This window comes from Dermacentor variabilis, chromosome 1 (genome assembly GCF_050947875.1).
Source record: "Dermacentor variabilis isolate Ectoservices chromosome 1, ASM5094787v1, whole genome shotgun sequence".
Classification (NCBI taxonomy): domain Eukaryota; kingdom Metazoa; phylum Arthropoda; class Arachnida; order Ixodida; family Ixodidae; genus Dermacentor; species Dermacentor variabilis.
In genome coordinates, this window is record NC_134568.1 from 36,982,883 (window position 1) to 37,004,042 (window position 21,160).

At 45.2% G+C, this 21,160-nt stretch overlaps 1 long non-coding RNA gene across 1 annotated transcript in view; it reads right to left on the bottom strand.

Annotated features, from left to right (window-relative positions):
• Nucleotides 1-7,144: 7,144 nt before the first annotated feature.
• The window catches only part of LOC142570879 (uncharacterized), a 42,474-nt gene continuing 28,458 nt past the window's right edge, over nt 7,145-21,160 (bottom strand). The window contains exons 2-3 of the long non-coding RNA XR_012825704.1: nt 15,060-15,159; nt 7,145-7,189 (exon numbers count right to left, since the gene is read on the bottom strand). This is a non-coding gene — a long non-coding RNA (uncharacterized LOC142570879). The remainder of the gene's footprint in view (nt 7,190-15,059; nt 15,160-21,160) is intronic.

A 21,160-nucleotide genomic window follows, 5' to 3' on the forward strand; every position in this document is an offset into this window, starting at 1 on the left:
TGCTCATCCATTTGTTCTCAGCAGAACTGTGAGTACGATGGTGAATGAAGTACCACTGTATAGCGCTTAAGTCCTACTTAAGACTCGCCGTGGTGGCGTAGTGGTTTTGGCGTAGCGCTTCTAAGCCTGCGGGTGCGGCACGAAGTCTCGGTCGCGGCGGCCGCGTTTCGATGGGGGCGCAATGCAAAAAATGGCCCTGCATTGGATGCGTGTTAAAGAACCCCAGGTGGTCAAAATTATTCCGAAAGCTCCCACTGCCGCGTGCCTCGTAATCATATCGTGGTATGGGCCCGTAAAACACTAAAATATCTTTTTTTTTAATCCCCCTCTATGTTTAGCACTATTCTTTGGCCCTGTTTCCCTTTCTGTCTTCTTTTTCCGCATGGGGTACAATGCATACGCAGCAGTGTCTGTGCATGAGACGCTTCACGGGGTAGCGTGCGATTCTGTGCATCAACATTAAAACCACGGTGTCGGGCATTTTGCATTAGTGCTTGCTGAAAGTTGGCATTGCGTTTAATTCACGAGCCCGCGCAGCGGCCGCCAGGTACTCCCTGTCGGTCCCTGCCTGGGAGACGCCCACTGCGCGCCGACGTGCGTCCTGCAGGATATTTATTAAAATTTGTCCAATCCAGTTTTATCCACGTGGGACCATTGTTCCACGGCCTGTAGAAGGCGAGCAACGCTGACCAACCACACACCATCAGCAGTGTCGCACGTGCAGTGTGTTGTATGCAAAAGTGGAGACGAGTAAAGGCAGCACGTAGAAATGAAATGCAGCACTCATAAAGAAAGAAAGAAAGAATAATTAAATAAATAAATAAATAAATAAATAAATAAATAAATAAAAAGGAACACGCCTTCCTGTGCAAGATGCGGCTGCCTGGAAGACGCCTGCCATTGCGCGGTGACGTGCACGTGGCGTTGCGATGCTGAGCTCACGGGTTCCGTAACAGACCGCAGGAGCTGCATTTCGGACGGGGTGCAATGCAACAACGCTATTTTCCCTAAATTCGGGTGCGGTTACAAATGCTCAGGGGATCAAAATCGTTTCGTAGCCCTCGACGTGGCGTCCTTAAACCCACTGTGCTGTTTCTGGTCGTCAAGACCGAGAATTTAATTCCTAACAAAGCCTGTGATAAGGGCTGTATTGAAACGCTGTGGCTTAATTTGCACAAAGATGAGTACACGAGTGGTTTAGCATTCCGCAAAATTGAAACACGGCAATTGCAAATGTTAACCAAGCCGACAACGCTGAATAGTATGCTGCAGACACAACCATAGCCTTTTAGCCTTCATGTCAGGTGTTCTTGAAAAACTTTCAAAGCGAAGCTGGGCTGTTAAAAAGCACTGGTCCAGAAAGTGCACGAAAATTCATTGAGCGTCTTGCCAAACATCCCTTCAAACCGTCGCTAGGCGCAAGGACATCTCCAAGGGATATTATGAATGTAAAATGGTAATGCTCGGTGAAACTTATGAGCGTGTGAGGTGATTAGAAACGTTGTACGAAGTTATCAAAGTTTGTGTTAATCGTGCTTCAAAGCTTTACTGGATAATAGGCAGTTGTTTTTTTTTTAGTTTTAGCTTGAGAAGTATCGATAGGTCCAAGTTGACACAGCGTATAAGGCCACTTGTTAACAGCGTTCTGCTGAAATATTGCAGTTCTTAACGCTTTGGGAGCGCCACCAAAAACAATTCAGACTTGCGTTAATCCGGTTTTTCGCTGTTTACTGGGAAACAAACGTTCGCCATTTGCGAACTACTTGTTATAATGAGATTAAATTTTGTAGGTATAAAATTATGGTTAATATAGTCATTTGACATTAGGTTTGAAACTGTAGGTTACAAGGGGCCTCCCAAAAAAAACTTCCAATGTGCCTGACGTCAGAACACTTAAAACATTCCTCCGAGTAGGAAATTTAGCTTTCTAGTTGTTTCCGTTAGCAAAAGCTAAACATGATTGCTTAAGTTTAGCAAACTTACGCTGGAGATATATGCAACTTCTCTGCTGCTCCTTCGTCCTTAAAACTCCTACTTTATAAATCACTAATACGACCGAAACTTCAATACGCTTCATGTATATGGGACCCTGGGCATGAAAACCTTGTATCTTCTGTCGAACTTATACAAAACAACTCCGTTCGCTTGATCTTTTCAAATTACAACCGTACTGCAAGTATCACAGCCATGAAAACTAACCTTTCTCTCCCATCTTTAAAATCTCGCCGTAAAATCAGTCGCCTCACTCTATTCCACAAGGTATATCATCACGTCAGGCTACGTGACGATTTTATTTCACCACCGGAATACATCTCCCATCGCATTGATCATCGGCATAAGGTTGGCATCAAAAAGTGCCAAACTAAAGCTTGTTGTCAGTCCTACCTTCCCCAGACATCTGTCGAATGGAACCGCCTCCCTCCCGATATTGCAGCCATTGAAGATAATCACCGATTTCGTGATGCACTAACAACCATTGTTTATTTTGGAGAATGTTAAAATTATGGAAAATTCACGGTATTGTATTTATTGTCTTTGTAACCTATATTGCCCACTCCCCTCTGTAATGCCTTTGGCCCTGAGGGTAAATAAATAAATAAAATGAAATGTTAACTGCGAAGTTCTTAAGCGTTAGTATAACCGTGTTAATTGCGAGTTCTTTTTTCTTTTTTTTTAGAGCTCACCGCAGCCGCCACCAGTGTTACAAGAGCGCCTGGACCTCACGTGGGGATGTGGTAAGGTGGTTGCGCAACCTAGTAAGCGCCTAATTAGACGAAGACTGCGAAAAATTTCCGAAGGAACCAAATGGTTCGGCTTGGCGGGGAAACGGTGTGAAACTGCGAGAAGGAACTCTTCGTGTACGCAGGCCTGTTTTTCTAGCTGTACTTCACTGAAATTTTAGTTGCGGCTCTGAAAGGTTACACATGCTTGTGGGGTCTTCCGGTGTCGGTGTCGCCTTCCGGCGCCAACCGTCTTAAACAGGAGACACACGGTACGATTCGGCGTCCGATCCGACGTGCGGCGCTGCATGCTCCGGCATGCGGCATACGACGATTCGGGGGTGCGTGCATCCGAAAGATCGAGCGGCGCGTAAGCTCCGCCCAGGTCCAGCCTACCCCCCCCCCCCCCCCCCAAGCTTGACTGCATATCCACGTTGAGAAACGCAATACAAACAACTCTGCACAACACTGCTTCGCTTTACGCGAACTCGGTCAATAAAATTATGCCTCTGCAAGTGACAGAACACTTCACGTCGGCGCGTTGTCCACTGACGACTCCGCTAACAGCCAGCGATAGGGCCGGTAGGCCTAGATAGGCAGACGCCGCGGCCGACGGCGCTTACTATCCAACCCGAGCTCGTCGAAGAGCGCTTATGTTTGCCAAAACAATTAACACTGTACGCTTAGGTCGCCTGTAATTAAATACAATTGGTTTACTCGACGCAGTCGTTGCGAAGGGCAAACGTGCAAGCGAAGCGGGCAGGCTCGATGAGACGGCCGGTGTCTGATGTCTGCCCGCGAAATGCTCTCGCGTCGCAGCTCCCGATCTCGCCAGTATATATAGCTTAGTACTAGTGTACTAGGCGCTGCTTTGCATAGCAGGCACACGTTCGAGATAATGTTGCTGAACTGGTAACTATTTCGTGTCGGAAACAAACTGCAGCAGGCAAGGAAAAAAAAGGACTGCGAGAAATCGGCCAGCCAGCGCCGCCTTCGTGGAGCGAACGTCAGAGAACGTCACATGCCAGCCGCGCTGTTATTGGCTGCGGCCAGACGACGGTGCGGTTGTCGGACGCGTCGGACGATGAAAATCTGCCCGGTTTGTCGCACGCCGGACGCCCGATCCGGCGCTTCAGCACAGCAAAACACCTCGATTCCGGCTGCCGTTCCGGCGCGTCGAAAGCCGGATCGGACACCGAATCGGACAGTGTGTCTCCCGCTTTAGGAATGAAAAATCGCTCCGAACCACGCATACCTGACCACGCACGCCCTCCATATAGCGCAGATACGTTACGTCTCACTTTAGAAGCAAAATTGCAATGCCGGCTGACACTATCGTGCTATCATGATCATACAGCTCATGCGAAACATTTTTGATAATTGATTGCAAAATAGTTTGTCAGTATCATACCTTGCTGGTGAAGCAGCGCACTGACCCGGCGAAGACTCACAAGTATATGCGACACTCGCAGAAAGTGTCGTGTATGTTTGTGTGGGTTCGCCGTGTCCGTGTCAGTGCGCTGCTTCACCAGCAAGGTGTGATGATTATGCACCAACTAGCTCAAATCTCCACATTACTGAAGTTTTTAAGCATGGAAAAGTTGAAGCGTTAATAGAAAAAAAAACACAGAAACTATTCAATAATTCTTGATTTAATATCACCGCCCAAGCACTCCGTACAGATGGTTAATCAGCGAAGCTGAAACGTGCGACCACGGTGTTTATCACTGGGTTAATCCCGACGGTGCATAAAACGACGGCTTGATAGGCTGCCAGATCCTCGGTACGCAGTTGCTGCTCGCGCTAGGTTGCACGAGTCTGTTCTTGTGCCGGAGCTGCAGCATCGGCACGGCTCGTTCTCGGTCCTACTCGCGGTGTTGCCGATCGAAAGCTGCATGCTCCTCAGGAGTACGTATGACGCGTGGCCTACTCATTTCGGAGCCGGAGCGAAACTGCTGCGCGCGACCTCGGCTGCGACGGCGAGCAATGACTTCACTACTGGCTTAGCGAATCGCGTGCCTCTATTTCACTTTTTTTTTTTCGAGCATGCGCATGGGGTTGCGCCGGAGGAGCTTTCAGCGTACAGGCGGACGGACGGATGAGTCGGCTAGCCATATATACCTTCGCTGTAAAAATTTTAGGATAGAAACGATTCAAGTGTGAGCTGCTTCGCTTTGTTCAAAGCAGCGTAGTTATCCCTTGGAGGCCTGTGAAGTCCTGAAGCTTGAATGAGGCAATTGAAATCGTTAACACTACTTTACGAAAAGATATAAATGACTAACGCAGGGGCGTTAACCAGAAAGCGACTGGTTGGCTGTACCCTGTAAAAGGGAGAACTGAGTAATAGGAAGGTGCGAGCGAAAGAATAAGGAAACACGTGATCAATTCTCGCACGCGCGCGGATGGCGCTGCGCAGTCAAAGGCGTTTGCACAGGCCATTCGCCAGCAGCAGCACAAAGGTGCCTTCAGGGCCTTGTGGGCCGACGTTGACAGGACGTTCAACTACCGATATAAACATTTTAGGAGACGTAAAAAATATTACTTACAAGCGCATTTATACCATTAAATCACCGGTTTTTCTAAGGCGTAGGCATATTCCCGGGCGTGGTTCTCGGTGGCCTGATGGGGGTTTTCTTTTCCAATGGGCCCTATAGTATATCTAGCGGACGTTCCATACGCTCATTTCCATGTCTCTGGGCGCCGATCCCCTTCCAGCCACAGGTGGCTTCACTGCACGGCATCTGCCTTGGCCTTCGGAGGCAGATAATCACTGCAGCCGGACACTTGGCAGTAAAATAGGTGCACGCGGCATTTCTGGCATGCTGCACCACTTCCACGGACCTCACTGCTCTGTTCAAAACATTGCTGGTAGCGTCACTCATGCCTGTACAGCAGAAACGGCCTTCGAACGTCTGCCTTGGTGTGTGGGGCAGTCTGAAGCTGAGCACATACCCGCCACTAATTGGCCAATATTGGCGCCATAGCTGGGAGTTGGGCTGTAAGAAGGAGCTCGCATTTAAGAGGGGACCTAATGGCGCGATTACAACGAGAAACTTTCGATCGCGCGACGAGCAACACGACTGCCTGCCGCAAGGCGGGCGCGTTAACACCGTATCTAAATGCTCGTTGCTGCCCGCTAGCTCTCACGAGATGCACTGAAACTCGAAGTTTGTTCTGAATGCGTGCTTAGCGCAGAAATATTTTTCTGTGTATATCCACAACAACAACAACAACAAAAAAGACAATATACACGGCAGCCACAGCAAGCGTAGACATTATATTACGTGGGCAAATACCATGGTCCTCTTCATAAAAAAATAAAAAAATAAAACTCACGAATCGCAATAACATCTCGTTTCGCTCCACGCCGCTTTATCATCGCTGACACTCGCACTGTACTTATAACAACGGCGTGCTAGCGGACAATGCCATGTCGGTCGTGCCCGAAGCTTCATGAGGGTAACGCGCACGCATGGCTGTACTTACGGGTAGGTATACAGTGCACGACGTTTGTCGCGCTCACCAGAAGTATTGCGTAATACCTAGATATACACAGAGCAGGATAAGCCGTCATTATTATTTGCAGACCGAATAAGTATGATAAGTAGCATAACAATAATATATACTCCAACGGAACTATACAAAGAAAAAAATGGTAACTCTAAACACGATGAAAAAGCCGCATTCGTCGCGTATCAACGCTACAAACACACACGCATGTTTAACTTACAGCTACATTAAGACACATAGCTTCCATGTACTACACCGCACACATGTCCGGCAGACTTCTCTTCACAGAAACCAAGCACAAAATCACAAAACACTAACAAACAAGCTTGCAAACAACGTCGTGACTGGCCATGCTTGTCCCATTGGGAAATGGTTAAACCGAAGTTTACAACACTTCGCTAGCCGAAAATGACAGCGCTTTCCTGGCGCAATCCTCTGCAATTCGCGATTCCGACAGCAGGCTGACCAAAAAGTTTGCGTATGGGCAGACGCAGAAGTGTGATCGAAAGGGCGCGTATGCCCAATGCCATGTCTCGATGGAAGGCGCTTATAAATGGCGCAAACGTGCAGTTCGCCATGCGCTCGCAGATGCCGTATTATTTTGTCCCTGCCGATACATGCATCATGTTAAATAGCGAAATTTTTTACAGCGTGACACTGGACGCCAAAAAAAAAATCACACGACACAGCTCTATCCTGTGCCACTTCTTTCTGCCTCTTTTCTGTTACCATTGCTATGTTGTTCCAATTTTTGCATAAGTAGGTCTTTCTATTTTGCCTTCTTGTACGACTCATTCTACTAATCTTTCACGCATATAAATTATTTCGGAATACGTTTTGTTCCAAAAGAGACCAAAAGCGACCTCTCTTCTACCGCATTCTGGACTAAGGTCGCACAGAAAATAGGTACATACCGTCATATGAAGTCGGGCTTCTTGCGGCGCATTCACTACAAAGAGCTGAAAAAAAAAGACGATTGAGCGAAGCGGATCATCATCATCATCATCATCATCATCATCATCATCATCATCATCATCATCATATCTTATGCCCACTGCAGGACGACGGCCTCTCCCGGCGATCTCCATTTGCCCATGTCCTGCACCAACCGATTCCAACTTGCGCCTGTGAATTTCCTAATTTGTATATGCTGCCCAGCAAATGTGCTCAACAGAAACTCCAATTATCACAGATCAGATATGCGAAGGCAACTCTCTGCATGTACGTAAAATAATTAAAGCAGGTATCTGGGGCCACCCTAGAGCACTCTTTCCTCTTCTGGTAACAAAAGTGTCTGTTGATCATGTACCCGTAAAGCTGGTTAGCCCACGCAATGCTACTGCGCGTGGGCCGAGTTGAGTAGTCAGTACACTAAAACATCCCGATCACTGTGGTATGTGCTACGTGCTTAAATATTCGACGACCGTATGACTACTGCACTGTGAACAAAAAATCACCACCCAAGCACTGCGTGCAGATTGTTAACCACCCAAGCTGAAATGTGCTGCCCCGGTGTTTATCACTGGGTTGTTCCCGACGGTTCATTAAACGACGACTTGGTAGGCTGCCGGATCCTCGGTACGCAGTTGCTCCTTGCACTCGACTGCACAGTCTGTTCTTGTGCCCGTGCTGCAACATCGACACGGCGTGGACGAGCTCGCTCGCGGTTCTGCTCGCGGCGTTGCTGATCGAAAGCTGCCTGCTCCTCATACGTATGACGCGTGGCCTACCCATTCCGGAGCCGGAGAGGAACTGTTGCCTGCGTGCTCGGCTGCGACGGAGAGCAGCGACGTGACTGCTGGAGTAGCCAATTGGGTGCCTCTCTCTCTCTCTTTTTCTTTTCGCGTATGCGCATGAAATACTGCGCATGGGGTAGCGCTGGAGGATTTTTTAGCGCACAGGCGACTAATTGACGGACGGACGAACTGGCTAGCCATATACAACTTTGCTCTAAAACTCGTATGACCTTCGACACGTGTTTATTATATACGGTCTAACCAGGTGAGTTTTCGTCGAATGTTTAACCAACGCTGAACCGAGCAAGCGCACGATATATAACAAGTTTATCAACACTACTAAATCCCTGTAAGTATACCACCGCGCGACACACAGGCCATGATGAGCAAGTGACAATCAGTGCCACACAAGCAAAGGCGAGAACCATGTTGCATAGTCGTTCGCATATCGCCGTCCTAGTTATACTGCAAGGTGGAAACTTGGACACGTTTTTTGCAAGCCACTGTGTCCTGTGAACTGCTGCTGTCTCCGTCACTGGCGCTGCTGGTGTGCCTGCACCCAAGATACTTAAGCTGTCCGCAACCGTCCGGCGGGATTATTTTGAGCGAGCGATCAGAGCCCGCGGGCTACTGCGTTCCCAGCACCTAATATCTGCCCTTCGTACACAGGTGATTGGCATACTTTATTTCTATTTTTGCACAATTTTATTTATATATTTTACCTAACCACTGTGCTCTGATCGCACCTGTTGGTATGGCTCCTGCCGTTGCATCACTTTCAAAAGACTTTAAATATTTTAAGGTGTCTATTGAAAAAAAAAGTAGCTGCGGTATATAACCCGTTGGAATCTGTGAAGGTTGCAGTGACCGGATGCAATTTCGAGATTGTAAATAAGCTGAAAGCTGAGGCTGACGACATAAACAAAGGCATGAATTTCATGAGCAAAGAATTTCAAGCAGCAAAATTGGAAAAGAGCAGCCTTGCAGCAGATAACAAGAGCCTGAAAAAATATAAGCGAAAGTTGCTGCATAAGATCGGTCAGTTGGAATAGTGCTAACGCCTCAACAATCTAGAAATAAATGGTGTTCCAACGACGCAAGGTGAAAGTTGCAGAAGGATTGTCGAGTTTCTCGGCGATAAAGGTGCTTGCCCTGTCACGCTTGAGGACATTGACACTGCGCACAAGTTTCCAACGCGTGACGACAAACTCACGGAGTTAAGAAAGTTTGCAGGGCACGCCCAAATACTAATTGCCTGGCTTTCTCTGAAGCACAAGAAAAGTCTGTTTACGTCAACGAGCACCTTACGCCTGGCAATGAGCGGCTTTTCAAGCATAGCTTGAAAAGCCGCTTATTGGTGTTTTGGTGGCGTTGTCGTGGTCGGTGGCGTTGTGATGGTCACGCAAAAAAAAAAAAAAACCCAGTTGCACTCAGAGCAGAACAGCTGCGGGAAATGGCGGTTTAATGAGCTAAGAGCTGCGCCGGCGCCGTAGCGTCGGTCATTAGCAAGGATTCCAGGTGCATGGCGCGCGCTGGCGCCACGGGCGCAACTGATCATACCGTTTCGTTTCCGCCGGGGACGGAAAGGGCAGAAAAGGGTTTCGCGCGCACCGCGCCGGCTTAGTTCCCGTTCTGTACAGTCTCGGAAAATGGATGAGACGGTCACGCGTTGTTCGTTGCCCCGAGGAATAGGCAGCATTCGACGAGTGGCGGCAAGAACTCGCCCGTGAAAGGGTTCGCGGTCGGCGCGCTGATCCAACCGTTAGAACCGCTTCGCGCGCGCTGTGCCGGTTTCGTTTCGGTTCAGTTTAGCCTCGGAGAAGGGACAGGGCAACCATGGGTTGTGCGTTCCCCCGAGGAACAGGCAGCCTTTTACGAGCAGGGGCGAGAACTCGCGCGTGAAAGGGCTCGCCACCCGCGCGTCGATCTAGCTGTTGCAGCTGCCCGAGCCCAGGCTATCTGACATCAACAAAAAGAAGATCCCGAGCTTAGAGAATGGGAGGCCGATGCAATCCGGCACCGTTACCAGTGGATTCCTTACCCGTGACGAAGGCCAGGTGGACGCAGGACAAGCTTTGCTTGCCCCCATTTTTCGGTAGGGGAAGGGTTGGTCATTTCTTTTTTCTAAGGAATGCTTGCTCTCAAAAAACAAATGAAATGGTCTTTTTTACAGACTGAAAACTGCCATGATAGAGTGTATAAGCGCTACTTATGCACTCTGTTATGGATTCTAACCAACTAGCGTGCTAACGTGTTTTAGCTGAAAACTACCTTGTCAAGGCAAGACAAACCCTGGACGGAGCTGCCTACCGAATCATCTGTGGCGTTGCTCTAGATGTGTTCAACGCTTAACCTTGCGTGTCGCGATAGAATAGGAAGAAAAAAGCAATGGCTTATGTTCTTCCGAGTGACAGATTAGTGGTTTTTCTTCCATACATTTTATTAATTGCAGCCTTCCTAAAACCGAAAGAGTATTACTGCTCTGCTAACTTCTCCTAATAACCAGTTGCATTATTTGCTGCTCTGCAACTTGGCTATCACCCAGCCGCGGTGACTTGTATGGTTTCCCTGGTTATTATAGTGAATATTGTCATCGAACCTGTGAGCCTCGTGGTGGCTCAGCCATGTTTGTATCGAACAATGCTCTGTATAAGAGACGTAATGATTTACATGTGAATGCCACGAAATGTTCATCTGGCCAGAAATTGATACACCAGCACTTAGTAAGAATCAACTAAAAACTATTCTTGCTGCTGTCCATCGCTCACCTTCTTGTGATCTCTCCGTTTTTTGCAAAGCTCTTACTCACATACTCGGAAAGCTTACTGCTGAGTGCAAAAATGCATTCAGCATGGGTTATATCAATTTTAATTTACTTGATCCCTCTAGCTCTACTAGCCTTGAGTATATGACTTGTATTTATAGCAATGGTTTTCAATCGCTTTTATCTGTATCAACACTGAGTACACATTTTGGATCGCAGTCATTAATTGATCATATTTTCACGAACTTCGATGACAACACTCACGCAGGCGTGATCGAAGATGGTATAACCGATCACTTTCCCGTATCTTTATATTTTGAAAGGCACTTCATTCATAGCAGCGTATCAAGTCAGAGGCGTCATTTTAATTCGGATAATTGCTGTCAGCTCATTAAAGATGGTGTTGGGTCAAGTATACATGCTACTAATTATCCTGAGGAGGCATTGATCGTATTCAACGTTATTTATTCAGCAGTTGCGCATTTAACCACTTTGCAATCATCTAACAGACGCTACTTTGCCCTACGCTGCCTTTGGATGCCCAATTCATTCGTACGATACCTTCGCAAGAAAGATAACTTATATAAAAAGACCAAACGTCAAACATTCAATGAAAACTTAAAATTGTGGCATAAGAGATACTTCAACACGTTAGCCGTGCTTTTAAAGAATGCTAAACAAAATTAGTAACTCAGTAAACTCAGTAAAAATGATACAAAGAGAAAATGGCAGCACCTAAACGAATTTTTAAATTCTGCCAACTCACGCAGCAAAGTGACGTCTGTTCGTGTTAACAGCACTACGTTCACCATTTCCAGTGAGGTAGCCAATGCTTTTAACTATAACTTTTGTTCTAGTTTCACCGCCTCCCCATCCTTCTTGCTATGCACCTCCGTTTACTCGTACTTCCCAATCGTTCTTTTATGTTTTCTACTTTAGCCTCCGAGGTTTGTTCTGTTATTTCAGGATTAAACGCTAACGGGCCTGGGTTACACAACGTTCACTCAAAACATAGTAAATCTGTAATGTGTTTTGTTGCCCGTATTGTAAGCCACTTTTTTAACGGCTGTTTCAAAACTGGCGTCTTCCCAGAAAATTTTTGGCAAATGTACTGCCTGTTTTTAAGAAAACTGATCCACTTAACATCGCAAATTATAGGCCCATATCCGTGCTTCCTTTCCTGGAGAAATCTTGGAAAAACTAATCGAAGTTGGGCTAGCTAAATATTTTAGTAAATTTAACACATTCTCTTCATGCCTGTTCGGCTTTAGGGCTGGTCTGTCCATTGATACAGCAATTGCATGCTTCACTGTAAAGCTGAGTTTATTCGTTGATAATAGCAACATCGCAGGATCTATTTTTATTGAGTTTTCGGAAGCATTTGGACAGCATTGACCAGTTAATTCTTTTTTTTTGTAGGTTAGAGTGCTATGGAATAACGTCCTGCACTGACGCTATTACAAAGCATTCTTCTTACTGGGCTTCATGCCGTCTTTATCGGCAACTATACATCCAATCCTACCCCTATTAATAGAAGTGTTCCATGATCTTTAATTTTTGCGTGCCTTATTATTTTTGATACTTACCCCAATGCCTTAACTTTTCATTCTCTTTACTGTACGCTCTATTCTGATACTGTGACTCTCGTATCTAATCTTCAAGCTGATTTAATCTCTCTTGAAGAATGGCGCAACTCTAATAGATTCCTTATTAATTCTTCCAAAACTAGATTTATGCTTTAATTTTTACGCCCAACTAAAAGCTGCTATTCCTTGCCTCTAGGTCAACTCTTTATATAACCATTCATTTACGGCATCATACGTAACTTTTAGGAGTTATAGCTGACACCCATTTAAGTTTCATCTATACATCAATTCCGTGTGTAAAAACATTTCTTATGGAATTGCGGCTTCTTTTTAACTCAAGAAAGTACTTTAGCATAAACACTCTTAAAGCGCTGTGTTACGCATTCATACACAGTCGTCGAAGTTATTGTATTACATCATGGGGTAATTCCTATTCAGTTCACATTTGGCCTTTGAAGGTACTGCAAAAGCAAGTCGTGGGACTTATTACTTCCGCTAATCAACTGACTCCATCATATCCTATTTTCGTCCAGCTTAGCATACTACCTATCTCTGAACTATATATATACAGCATGTGTGTTTTGTTTTTCAAGGTTTTTAATCGCGCGCTCATAATCGACATTACTCCTCCCGTCATGTTATCTACTCCTAACAGAACTAGACTTGCGGTCTATAATAACGTTCTTCGGCCTAAAATACATACTGATTATAAAAAAGAATGAACATTGTTTTCTCATCTATTTCTTTGTGAAATTCACTGACATCTGAATTGAAGGAAATAATGTCTATTTATGTATTTGGGCGCAAGCTCAGTATATTTTTATTCAAGGTGTAACCATCGCGTTCCGCTAACTCAGTGAACTCTCGTTTCATGATGATTGTCAACGTAATCGCTTCAATATTTGACGCGGTCTTTGTTAAGAGTAACATTCCTAAATTGTTTGTATTACATGTTCGATTTATAAGTTTTCTAATGTATTAGGACCTCCTTGTTCATATTTGTATTGTGTATACTCTTATTTTTATAACTAATGAAGATTGATTGATTGATTGATTGATTGATTGATTGATTGACTTTAGATTTTATTGCATGGCGAAAATTGGGTATCTGTATGACAAGCATTGGCCGCACTCAAAACGTAATATGCTGCGATGTGGACGTAAGTCAAGCGCAGGCCAAGCGAATTCCGACGAGCGGTTGTGTTTGAAGGAGACGGCTGTGCATGGCGTACAAGCAAGGTGTTCGTCGCAAGCGTGCGCCCACCTTCGTCACTCTCACTCATGCTGATCAGCGAGTGAGTTGTGTGGTACGACGATATCTGTTTTATTACTTCCGGTCAGCATTATATGGCCACTGCGAGCAACCAAGCGGTACTGCTGAACTGCTATGCGTTGTCAAGGACTGGAAGTACTGGCACCAACTGTGGATGTCCCCACGGCAGACGACATACCACACGCTTGGTGTATCAAATGCTATGAAATGGGTGCATTTCATAAGTAAGAACGCTGATCTGTTTTCCGAGCCTGAGTAAATGACGGCGCTTTTGAGTGACACTAAAGCAGTGGTTTCGGGTGGGTCACGTAACACGGTGGCTGATATGGTAGTGAGTTGCACTAATAAACCTGAGGCCTTAAAGGTATCGCTGCATGCGCTGTACCGAGATGCTGTGTTTTTCAAAGACACAGCAAGGCTCTCAATTCAAAAGCTAGCCGCTCTTGTAAAATAAAACATTAATTTGGCCATGGGAGCCGAAAAAGGTGTCGTAGAAGGTTTCATTTAAGAGAAATCACAACACCATCCTTATGGCTGTTTTATACAATCACTGCGCTATTCCTGGAAATAGCTTGTCAGGTAGATGGACCACTATGTGGCAAATTGACGTGTGTCAGAACTGCACTTAAAGACACGTAATGTTTTTTTTCCTTCTGGTAGCGTATTAGAAATCAACTAAATCACGTAGTAATATAATTATATACCTGCATACCATACAATCTGAGCCTGTCTCGGAGAAAAAACATATAAAATAAAAAAAAATTCCCGTTATGAACAGCCAGCAGCGATGCCTTAGCACAATAGAGGAAGTACGAAGTATTTATATGTTCTATTAGTGTAAGAGATCTCCAATAAATGAAAAAAAGTAACTGTTTATGTATTAGAAATAGTGCCACAAAACGCGAAATAGCATTCCTTTCAAGAGAGCGGCAAAGAACCAACAGTTACTTCCAACCACCACACCTCGATCCGCCAACTAAATCTACCAGAAGGAATATACATATCTTTCAGTTGTACGTCTTGTTCTTTAAATTGTTTATTTATGTGGGGCGTGTAAGTCGAAAAATATATGCCAACAATGTACTGACGTCTAGTCGCGTAGCCGCCATGTAAGGTGGAATAACACTCGTAACGATTTCTATCATAGAAGGAGAGGTAACATTTAATTTTTGGCTCTTGGCTACACCTTGTGGCCGAAAAAGGACAATTCACTACAAAGGAGACACAGATCATAAGTAGGGTCATTTTCAACATACTGAAAAAAGAAAACAATCACGCACGGGTGTAACATATGCTACAAATCGCACCTTTGATCTTTATAATTTAGACCAGCAAAGAGTAAGAAACAAAGGAAAATACCGCTATATGGCAAGCATGTTAAAGTGTACTTGGAAATAAAAATGAATTAGGCATTGAAACAAACTTATAGAGTGTAAACATGTACCAGGAAATGTAAATGTGTTTACTTACCTCCAAAAAAGCAAACAGTGAAGAAAATCACAAAATAACAGTGCATTATCTTGTCTTAACGTAAGAGGATCTGTAACACTGCCTGAGAAGAGCAATTGACCTGAAAATAAAGTGAATAAAGATGGCTGAAGACCCGGTACTGGCTGCTACCTGCCCGACTTGCTTGTGCGAGCTGCGTGCTCGTAGTGGTGCTAAAGCACGTCAGCCAGGGAATCTTTTTAATTTATTTTACACGTAGCTATGCTACACTGCACTAGAAGTGTGCTACAGTGCCCTACCCTTCTAGTATGTTGTAGCAGTTCTCTCCTGCATTGAATTGCTCCTAGATATTGCGAATGAAAAATTTATGCGTTTAGTTGCCACGGAACCTTACTGCACCGTTAGAGCCGATTGATACAAAATGACCGAGTAGGTTATAGACACCCTTCATGGGGCGAGTTTCGGAAGCTGTGTCGGCATCTTCCATAGCCGCTCCAATGACCGCAATACGAAGTTCACTCTTGTACGCCACAACGCAGCAGAGCTTGCCTCAACTATAAGCATAATTTTTACTTCACCTAGCCTTCTGAAAGCCGAAAGCAGGTCAGGGACATACTGGCTTTCAAAGTAGGTTCTTATGAATGCGTTAGCATTCTTTGGATACTTCACGCACTTTTCGGGGCTATCTATGTAGCTATTTACGTATGTTTGCATGCTTGTGTCTATGTATCTTTGTTTCTAACCGTCTTCCCGCCTAATTGGGTAACGGGGATGTCAGTGGTCGAATGGGTAGCGCATCGGGCTGCTGTGCTGAGCTAACCTGGTTTTAAACAAACCATAGGACCAACTTGGGTCACTGAGTATGAGGTACCATTAGCATATCTGCCGCTCTTCAACTTTCACGCCGCTATGAATCACTATAAACGCGGGACTGGGTAGGTGCTGTTGTTTGAAGAAACTCGTTCACGCCAACTTGGGTAACTAGGTATGTGCCACTGGGAATATGCCGCTCTACAATGGCGAAAAATATCTCCTAATTTTCTCCTATGCTGAGCGGAAACAAGTCCACATCACAAGGGTTCCTCAGGGACAGCAACCCGACGCATTACCAGGGTGCACCACAAATGCACTGGGTAGGTGCCACTGAGTGTGCGGCCAAGCGAGACAACAATTTTCAGCGTTCACAGTCGCTTCTAGTCTCGGATGCCACGCGCGCAATTTGCGGCAGTGCCGCTAGATGGCGCGGCGTGTCCAGAAAGAAGCGCGAGGGAGGAGTTCGGTTGCCGCATGACGTGTTTCTTAGCGTTCACGCGCCTCGGGGAGTGATGCGCTTCGTAGGCCATGCGCTGGCTTCGCGGCGGCAGCTCGAGTTGTCACCGAGTGAAGCATAAAAGAGGAGTCCCGCTGCAGTACACGCCTCAAACGTAACTCGTTCGGCGGTGGCAATGCGTAGTGTCACTACAGTGATTCAATTGCAACGAATTACTGTCGACAGTCATCGTGAGATGGCTTCCGCCGCAATTTTTGTTGAATGGTACGATGCCAAAGTGAAAATCCTTTTTTTTTGTTTATTTTCCATCATCATTTGGTGGGCCAATATGAAACGGAACGCGGCATTTGCGTTTAAAGCCGTTAATTTTCCTTGTGTATGCCTGTGATTAGAAAAAGTCGCATGAGAGGGATTCTTCAGGAGGTTAACAACATAACAAATAACAGTGAGTGAGGTTCTGACTTGCACGGTTTAAATAATCACTTTCTCAAGGCAGAGCAAGCGTTACCTTTCTTATTGGCGGAGCGTCTACGTCGACAAAGTAATCAACTCCTCGTGTTTAATACGGTTAATCCTGCTTTTCTTGGCATAAGAGCTGAAGAGGCAACATCGTGCGGTGGGTGGCCACGTTGAGGGTGCATTGTGGACATTCATGCCATTGCGCGATATTCGAAATGCACTTCATGGTTGCTTTTCGTCTTCGGGGATCACACAGGGCTCTAAATCAAATGCGTGTCAGTGTTATTGAAAGCTGGCGGAAAGAATATGATTGAACCACTTTCATATGGTTCTGCACGGATCTGACAACGAATCAGGGGTTTAATATTTTACGTAATTGCTTTATATATAGTTACTTTGGAGGAGCAAAAAAGGAATGTGCAATATAAGGCAAAAGGCGTCACATGATGCTGGGCAATATGTCCGATAGTCTAGGGTGTTCAAATATATGGGGGTCTCTCTTCACTTTCAATACTTTCACAAAAAGAGAACCATCATAAAAAGAGAAATTATACTATGCAGGTTTTTTTCTAGCGATGTCGGCAGACTCTTGAGGCTCATTTCAGATAGTGATTTAAATACAATAATATACCTTCTTTAATTACTTCCCGTCCCCAACTTAAATATATACGTCACGTAAACTTTCGTACATTAAGTTTATCGTCCACCAAAACTGGTCAGAATTATTTTCCCATTCTTAGCTAGTTTGACAAACTCACTTGACAAGCATTCAAGTGAATTAATTGTTTTATGTGCAAGCTGCAGTTAAACTACCAATTTACGCGTACCAATACACGTACGGAAGCATCACCCTATGCAGCAGACTTCCCCCTCTAACAAAATGACGGATGTATAACGAAGTTATTCATCGTCTTTTATTATTGCTAGCTTCAACGGTAGCCGCTATCAGCTGTGCAGTGTTTTATCCATCTGTCCTGCGTGTCGTTAGACGACGTCACATTGCTGCAGGTGGCATGATTGCTGACATCATGCCATATAGTGTGCAGTGTGGTTTCGAAGTGTGATTACTATAATAGGAAAAGAGGACTTGAACTCAAACATCCTTTTTCTTGTCGGTTGGACACTTTTACAGGAAAGGAACGTAAATACTCTGTTATTTATTTTATTTGCATGAAGAAATGGTTAGGCACCAGAAAACATATCTGGGCCTATAGTCACAAAACACTTCTCTTATGGAAGGCGTCATCTTTCTAACCCCTATTCCCCATTCCCAGTGTAGGGTAGCAAACCGGAGACTCATATCTGGTTAGCCTCCCTGCCTTTCCTCTTCATTCTCTTTCTCTCTCTGTCTCTCTTATGGAAGGCAGCACAGTTACTATATCTGGCCATGTATTTTACCCCATGTTAATTGGTGCTTGTTTTTCTCAGGATTATAGGCTTGCCTCGCTGCGCTAGAGCTGAAATACTCAAGCTGAGGGTTGGCGGTATGAACACGTGCGAACATTTATACAGTCAATGACGTGCGGTCAGTCCATCGCGTACGTCTTGCGGTTGCTGCAAGACACTTCAGCACCAGATATTAGAGAGCTTTAGAATTGGAGCCCCAAGAGGTTGGGGCTCCAAGCCGCGTTGGGTTGGTCGCTCTTTTGTTCTGAGGAGCATCGGAATTTTAGAATTGGGATAAGAGCGGCGTTGGGTTGCGCGCTGGAGACGCCGCAGCGGTGAAAACAGAAGGCGCTTGAAAGTGAAAGACGACACGAAGAGTCTTTTTACAAGCGAAACCCAAAAGAAATAATTCTTTAACGAAAGAAAAAGGCTTCGAATAAAGTTTGTAATGTGTAATATGTTATTATTTGCGCGACTTGTTTCAGCCCTTTCTAAGCCGAAGGAGGGGGGGGGGAGGAAGGGGTTCGAAGGACACGGACCCGATCTCAGCTAGCGTCTTGCGTTGCGCTGCGTCTCTTGCCTCTAAAATATGCTGAACATCACCCGGAACATGGCAAGCTTGCTCTGCAACCAACTGTTGTATGCCAATTTAATTAAGAGTGAAACGCGATCGCGCATTCGAAGCTTGCTGGCCAGTCATGCTTGACGCCATAACGTGACTGAGCGATCCGAACTCTGGATGTCTGCGGCTCGTATGTCTCTCTTGGCTATCACGCAACTGCCCGTCGGCCGCGCGAGCCATCTAAGCTGGCTTGGGAACTCACGCTATTTTTCGAGTTTGGGGTCTTTGGGTTGACCCTAGCGCAAAGACCCAAGGCTGTCTTCCGTTCTGCACATGCTCAGTTGAGGTCTGCTATCTTCTTTGGGTCACAAGGCGCTTGGCGCCTGAATTCTAAAACTCGATCTCTATTGGAGTGTCCCGCTTTCAGTGCGCAGCGCATGCCACTAGTGAGGGGCTATCATCTCCTTGGCCTACGGCGTACGACAGTCGACGAATGTTTGTACCGCAGTGGCTGTGCGGCTCGACGCGATCAGGCTCGTCGTGCTCTCCTTACTTTTCTAGAATTAACCAACTTAGGTTCACCTTTGTAATTCACTCTTTCTTCTATTTAACATCCCTTAGTAGCGTGACCTGCAGCGACTGGTCGTACTCTGTGTGACTTGTACTGTGTGTGTTAAGCTCAATTTCTTTTAGATTTGTCAACTTGCCCTTTCTTTTCTCTTAGCTCCCCACCTTTCTATCTTCCGTTTCTATGTTTCTGCCTTCTCCTTTCTGAAGAGTAAGCAGGCGTTGTACCCCTTCAGGTGACAGTCGCCAGCCTGCTCCTCCCTTTCCCTTTCCTGCCTAGCATATTATTATTATTATTATTATTATTATTATTATTATTATTATTATTATTATTATTATTATTATTATTATTATTATTATTGGTCCACGTGAACATATTGGTATCGGCGTATAGGGGAATATCAGTTGCTTTTGCTGTAGCTTAATTTTATTTTAAGAGCTCCGGGGCCGTTTTGGAGAGAGAGATCATCATCATCATCATCATCAGCCTGGTTACGCCCACTGCAGGGCAAAGGCCTCTCCCGTACTTCTCCAACTACCCCGTTCACGCACTAATTGTGGCCATGTTGTCCCTGCAAACTTCTTAATCTCATCCACCCACCTAACTTTCTGCCGCCCCCTGCTACGCTTCCCTTCCCTTGGGATCCAGTCCGTAACCCTTAATGACCATCGGTTATGTTCGCTCGTCATTACATGTCCTGCCCATGCCCATTTCTTTTTCTTGATTGGAGAGAGAGATAAACGGGATTAAAAAGGCAGGAAGGTTAAACGGATAAGGTTGTGGCTTACTACGCTGCACTGGGCCAAGGCTAAGGGGAAATGAGAGACTGGAAGAACTGTGGAGAGAAAAAGCAAGCAAGCGAAAAAAAAAGATGCATAAATTCTCTTTTATTTGTATTATTTGCATGAAGAAGTGGCGACATACCAGAAAAGACATCTGGGCCTATATTCACAAAACACTTCTCTTATGGAAAACAGCACAGATCCTATATCTGGCCATGTATTTTACCACGTGGTAATTGGTGCTTATTTTTATCAGGAACGAAGCATGACCGACTAGGTTCTTCTGAGTATATGTGCTAAATTTTCAGGAAATATTAAGGAATAATTACGGGCAATAAAAACCATTCAATAAAGTTCGCCAACGTGGGTACAGTAGACACACTACCTTGTTCACTGACCACCGGAAAAAAATGTTTTTCCTAACATTCGTCGTTGCTGAGATAGCGGAACAATCGTAAAAGAACTGTTTTGAGATAAGTGTCCTTAAAGTAAAACAAACAAACAAATAAAAACAAAAACGTTCCATTGCGACAGTAGAATAAAACTGAAGCAGACTGAATGCCCTCGTTCAGTAAAAAGTATTCAATGGTTGTAATTTACATTCTGGGGTTTTGCGTGCCATAAGCGCGATCTGATAATTAAGCGTGAAGATTAACGTGCATTTAGTATTCTTGGTGCCTTGTGTTGGGGGCTTTTGTTTTCCGTTATGCAGCCTCATCGGCACTTTTAGACAGTATGATATGTTAATACGCACTGACTGGTATGAAAGTGGTGCTTCTAAAGCACCTGCTTTATCTTTGTAATCCTATAAGTTTTGAAGGACTAACCTCTGAGACAAGAAATGGAATCCGTCGGCATTAGTGAAATGGCTCTCAATGAGCACACGCTTCAACAACGTGGTCCCAGAAATTGAGGCGTCGTCCGGAAATTCATTGGGCTGTAAAACTACCTCTTAATGCCGAAAATTGAACATCTCACAGAATGTGTGAGATGTCGTGAGCCACAACCCCGCGATGAAGCAGAAGTTACGCATTGGCGAGTATCAACAAAGGAGACACGATGTTTATTACAAAATGAAAAAAAAATGTTACCATA